Source organism: Liolophura sinensis, chromosome 1 (genome assembly GCF_032854445.1).
Source record: "Liolophura sinensis isolate JHLJ2023 chromosome 1, CUHK_Ljap_v2, whole genome shotgun sequence".
Lineage (NCBI taxonomy): Eukaryota > Metazoa > Mollusca > Polyplacophora > Chitonida > Chitonidae > Liolophura > Liolophura sinensis.
In genome coordinates this window covers 687207-693362 of record NC_088295.1, presented here as the reverse complement: position 1 = coordinate 693362, position 6156 = coordinate 687207, and positions in this window count along the sequence as shown.

Below are 6156 nucleotides of genomic sequence, written 5' to 3'. Positions count from 1 at the left end.
TAAAACTGAACTTAACAAGTTGTTTGTTACGCTTGGAAACACCTTTTATTAAGAAGCGGATCTTTTTTGCAGTCTCAGTATAGTAAGGCCGCTATGAATGCCAATAATTCGTTCAGATATGTACATTGCAAGTCTGACAGATGATTTCAGCATTTACCACTTGTAATAATTTCTCCCAAGTTATCACCAAAGAAATGTAAGGATAACAACTGTTGTCAATTACCGTTTGAAAACCTTGTGTTCCACTGATTAGTGCAAAATAATACACGAGTACTGTAACGTTATTTACCCATCATCAGGAGATCTGAAGATAGCGAAGTCAGCTTTCCTGTTGGTAATGGCAAAATAAAGTACAGAAATAGTCAAAAATAGTCAAAAAAAGCCTTGCGTTTTTGGGAGTTACACTTTTCGTGCATATACCGTCTTACACTTCATCGTCCTGACATATTTACCCGCTGTGCTATACACTGTGCTGTACACTGTGAATAGAACAAATAGGCCTGACATATACTCTCTGATGACATTGTGTAAAAGGGGGCCTCCGTGGCTGTCGGTCAGCGCGCTAGCGCAGCGTAATGACCCAGGAGCCTCTCACCAATGCGGTCGCTGTGAATTCAAGTCCGGCTCATGCTGGCTTCCTCTCCAGTCGTATGTGGGAAGGTCTGCCAGCAACCTGCGGATGATCGTGGGTTTCCCCCGGGCTGTGCTCGGTTTCCGCCCAGCATAATGCTGGCCGCCGTCGTAAAAGTAAAATATTCTTGAGTGCGGCGTTAAACACTAATCAGATAAATAAATAAATATTGTGTAATACACAGTTCTTCTACACCATCGAATGTTCTCTCTGAGTATATACTTTAGTAAGAAGTACGTCTAAATCATCACCTATATACTCTGATCATACCCTGTGGGACACAGTACGTCTACATCATCACATATGCTATCTGATCATACCCTGTGGCACAGCATGTCTGCAACATCACATATACCCTCTGACCATACCAGTCGGACACAGTACGTCTACATCATCACATATACCCTCTGACCATACCCTGTGGCACAGTATGTCTACATCATCACATATGTCCTCTGATCATACCCTGTGGCACAGTACGTCTACATCATCACATATACCCTCTGATCATACCTTCTGGCACAGTATGTCTACATCAGCACATATGCCCTCTGATCATACCCTGTGGCACAGTATGCCTACATCATAACATATGCCCTCTGATCATACCCTGTGGCACAGTTCGTCTACATCATCACATATACCCTCTGATCATACCCTGTGGCACAGTATGCCTACATCATAACATATGCCCTCTGATCATACCCTGTGGCACAGTACGTCTACATCATCACATATGCCCTCTGATCATACAATGTGGCACACAGTACGTGCACATCATCACATATATTTTCTGATCATACCCAGTAGAGCACAGCACGTCTTCATCATCACATATACTTTCTGATGATACCCTATGGGACACAGTACGTCTACGTCAACACCCTGTTCATCAGATATACCCTATGATTATACCCAGTGGTACAGTACGATACATCATCACATATACCCTCTGATCGTACCCAGTGGGACACAGTACGTCTACATCATCACATATACTCTCTAATCATACCAAGTGCCACAGTACGATACATCATCACATATACTCTCTGGTCGTACGTTGTGTCACAGTACGACACATCATAGCATTTACCCTCTGATCATACCCAGTGGCACAGTATGCCTACATCATCACATATACTCTCTGATCACACCCTGTTCATCAGATATACCCTATGATTATACCCAGTGGCACAGTATGCTTACATCATCACACATACTCTCTGAACATACCAAGTGCCACAGTACGATACATCATCACATATACTCTCTGATCGTACCTTGTGGAACACAGTATGTCTACATCATCACATATGCTCGCTTATCAAATCCTGTGGCACAGTATGATACATCATCACATATACTCTCTAATCATACTCTGTGGGACACAGTACGTGCACATAATCACATATGCCCTCTGATCATAGCCAGTGGTACTGCACGTCTACATCATCACATATACCCTCTAATCACACCCTGTTCATCAGATATACCCTATGATTATACCAAGTGCCACAGTACGATACATCATCACATATACTCTCTGATCGTACCCTGTGGAACACAGTACATCTACATCCTCACATATACCCTCTGATCATACCCTGTGGGACACCGTATATCTAAATCATCACATATGCTCTCTGATCAAATCCTGTGGCACAGTATGATACATCATTACATATACCCCCTGATCGTACTTTGTGTCACAGTACAATACATCATAACATTTACCCTCTGATCATACCCAGTGGGACAGTATGCTTACTTCATCACATATACTCTCTGACCATACCCTGTGGGGCACAGTACGTGCACATAATCACATATGCCCTCTGATAATAACCTATAGCACAGTACGTCTACATCATCACATATACCCTCTGATCACACCCAGTGGGACACAGTATGTCTACATCATCACATATACCCTCTGATCATATCCTGTAGCACAGTATGCCTACATCATCACATATACTCTCTGAACATACCAAGTGCCACAGTACGTCTACATCATCACATATACCCTCTGAGCATACCCAGTGGCACAGTATGTATACATCATCACATATACCCTCTGATCATACCCTGTGGGACACAGTACGTCTACATCATCACATATGCTCTCTGTTCAAATCCTGTGGCGCAGTGCGTCTGTCTTATCATATACACCCTCTGAGCATACCCTGTGGCACAGTATGTCTACATCACCACATATACCCTTTCATCATACCCTGTGTGACACAGTGTGTCTAAATCATCACATATACCTTCTGATCATACCCTGTGGAACACAGTATGTCTACATCATTACATATACTCTCTGATCATACCTTGTCCATATCATCACATATGCTCTCTGATCATACCCTGTGGGACACAGTACGTCTACATCATCACATATGCTCTCTGTTCAAATCCTGTGGCGCAGTGCGTCTGTCTTATCATATACACCCTCTGAGCATACCCTGTGGCACAGTATGTCTACATCACCACATATACCCTTTCATCATACCCTGTGTGACACAGTGTGTCTAAATCATCACATATACCTTCTGATCATACCCTGTGGAACACAGTATGTCTACATCATTACATATACTCTCTGATCATACCTTGTCCATATCATCACATATGCTCTCTGATCATACCCTGTGGCACAGTACGATACGTCATGACGTATGCTCACTGATCATAGCCAGTGGTACTGTATGTCTACACCATCACATATACCCTCTGATCACACCCTGTGTGACACAGTGTGTCTAAATCATCACATATACTCTCTGATCATACCCTGTGGGACACAGTACGTGCACATAATCACATATGCCCTCTGATAATACCCTATGGCACAGTACGTCTACATCATCACATATACCCTCTGATCACACCCTGTGTGACACAGTACGTCTACACCATCACATATACCCTCTGATCACACCCTGCGGAACACAGTACGTCTACACCATCACATATACCCTCTGATCACACTCTGTGGAACACAGTGCGTCTAAATCAACACACATATTCTCTCATCATAATCTGTGGCACAGTATGATACATAATCACATATACCCTCTGATCACACCCTGTGTGACACAGTGTGTCTAAATCATCACATATACTCTCTGATCATACCCTGTGGGACACAGTACGTGCACATAATCACATATGCCCTCTGATAATACCCTATGGCACAGTACGTCTACATCATCACATATACCCTCTGATCACACCCTGGCTGACACAGTGTGTCTAAATCATTACACATACTCTTTGATCATAATCTGTGGAACAGGACGATACATAATCACATGTACCCTCTGATCATACCCAGTGGGTTACAGTGTGTCTAAATCAACACACATACTCTCTGATCATAATCTGTGGCACAGGACGATACATAATCACATATACCCTCTGATCATACCCAGTGGGACACAGTACGTCTGTCTCATCAAATATACCCTCTGAGGTACAGTATGTCTACATCATCAAATATACCCTCTGATCATACCCTGTGGCACAGTATAATACATCATCACATATACCCTCTGATCATACCCTGTGGGACACAGTGCGTCATCTCATCATGTCTCTGAGCATACCCAGTGGCACAGTGTGTCTACATCATTACATATACCATCTGGTCATACCAAGTGCCACAGTACGATACATCATCACATATACTCTTTGATCGTACCATGTGGAACACAGTACGTCTACATCATCACATATACCCTCTGATCATACTCTGTGGGACATAGTATGTCATCTCATCATGTCTCTGAGCATACCCAGTGGCACAGTGTGCCTACATCATTACATATACCCTATGATTATACCCAGTGGCATAGTACGATACATCATCACATATACTCTCTGATCATACCCTGTAGGACACAGTACGTCCATATCATCACATATTCTCTCTGATCATAGCCAGTGGTACAGTATGTCTACACCATTACATATACCCTCTGATCACACCCTGTAGGACACAGTGCGTCTAAATCATTACACATACTCTCTGATCATAATCTGTGGCACAGTATGATACATCATCACAAATACTCTCTGATGATACCCTGTGGGACACAGTACGTCTACATCATCACACATACTCTCTGATCATACCCTGTACGTCCATATCATCACATATGCTCTCTGATCATACCCTGTGGCACAATACGATACATCGTCACATATACCCTCCAATCATAGCTAGTGGGACACAGAACGTCTAGATCATCACATATACTCTCTGATGATTTGTTGATTTATTCGATGGGTGTGAGGTATGGGGGAGGTAATCGGACAGAGCGCAGAGGGATACTAACGACGATCCGCTAGTTGCTGACACACTAGTCTCTGTTGATACTCTGTCAGATAGTACCTGTGTATCGTAACATTAAAAAGGCTGTTTTCTGGCTAGTTTATTTGTTGTGAGTTTCGATGATGTTTGCCATTTACCACTCCAAAAATTCACAATAACCAGCATTACTAACGTCACATTTATCCCCGTTCCAAACATCACATTTACCACCATTCCAAACACTACACTTACCACCATTCCAAACATCACAATTACCAACATTACAAACATCATTTATCACCATTTCAAATATCACATTTAACACCATTTCAAACATTACATCTACCATTACTACAAACATTACATTTATCACCATTCCAAACATCACAATTACCAGCATTACAAACATCACATTTACCAACATTCCAAACATCACAATTACCCACATTCCAAACATCACATTTACTACCATTACAAAACACACACCACCATTACAATTATCACATTCACCAACATTACAAACATCACAATTACCACCATCACAAACATAACATTTACCAACATTCCAAGAATCACACTTAACACCATTCCAAACATTACAATTACCAACATTACAAACATCACAACTACCAACATTACAAACATCACAACTACCAACATTACAAACATCACATTTACCAACATTCCAAGAATCACACCTAACATCATTCCAAACATTACAATTACCAACATTACAAACAGCACAATTACCACCATTACAAACGTCACAGTTACCACCATTACAAACATCACATTTACCACCATTACAAACGTCACAATTACCAACATTACAAACATCACAAATGCCAAACTTCACAATTACCACATTATCAAACAGCACAATTACCTTACTAAACGAAGTAGATAACAAGAACTTAATGAGATTAGGTGAAATTTTAATATAAAAGAGCGTGTAACCCTTACATATAATCACATAATACACGGAAAATGAGCAGTCCTCTTTGGTATTAGTTACATACCACAGTTAATCCGACAAACACACTTAGTAGAATGACAATAGTGAGCTGAGGTGTTATAAATTCATCCAGGTAGTATGCATGTATTATTGATACAGCGTTGGTGGTTTGCATGAGAACAAGCAATTGTCTGTATATAGTGACTTTAAGGAGGTTTAGCGCCGTGCTGGAGAAATTTTCACAGCGATGAG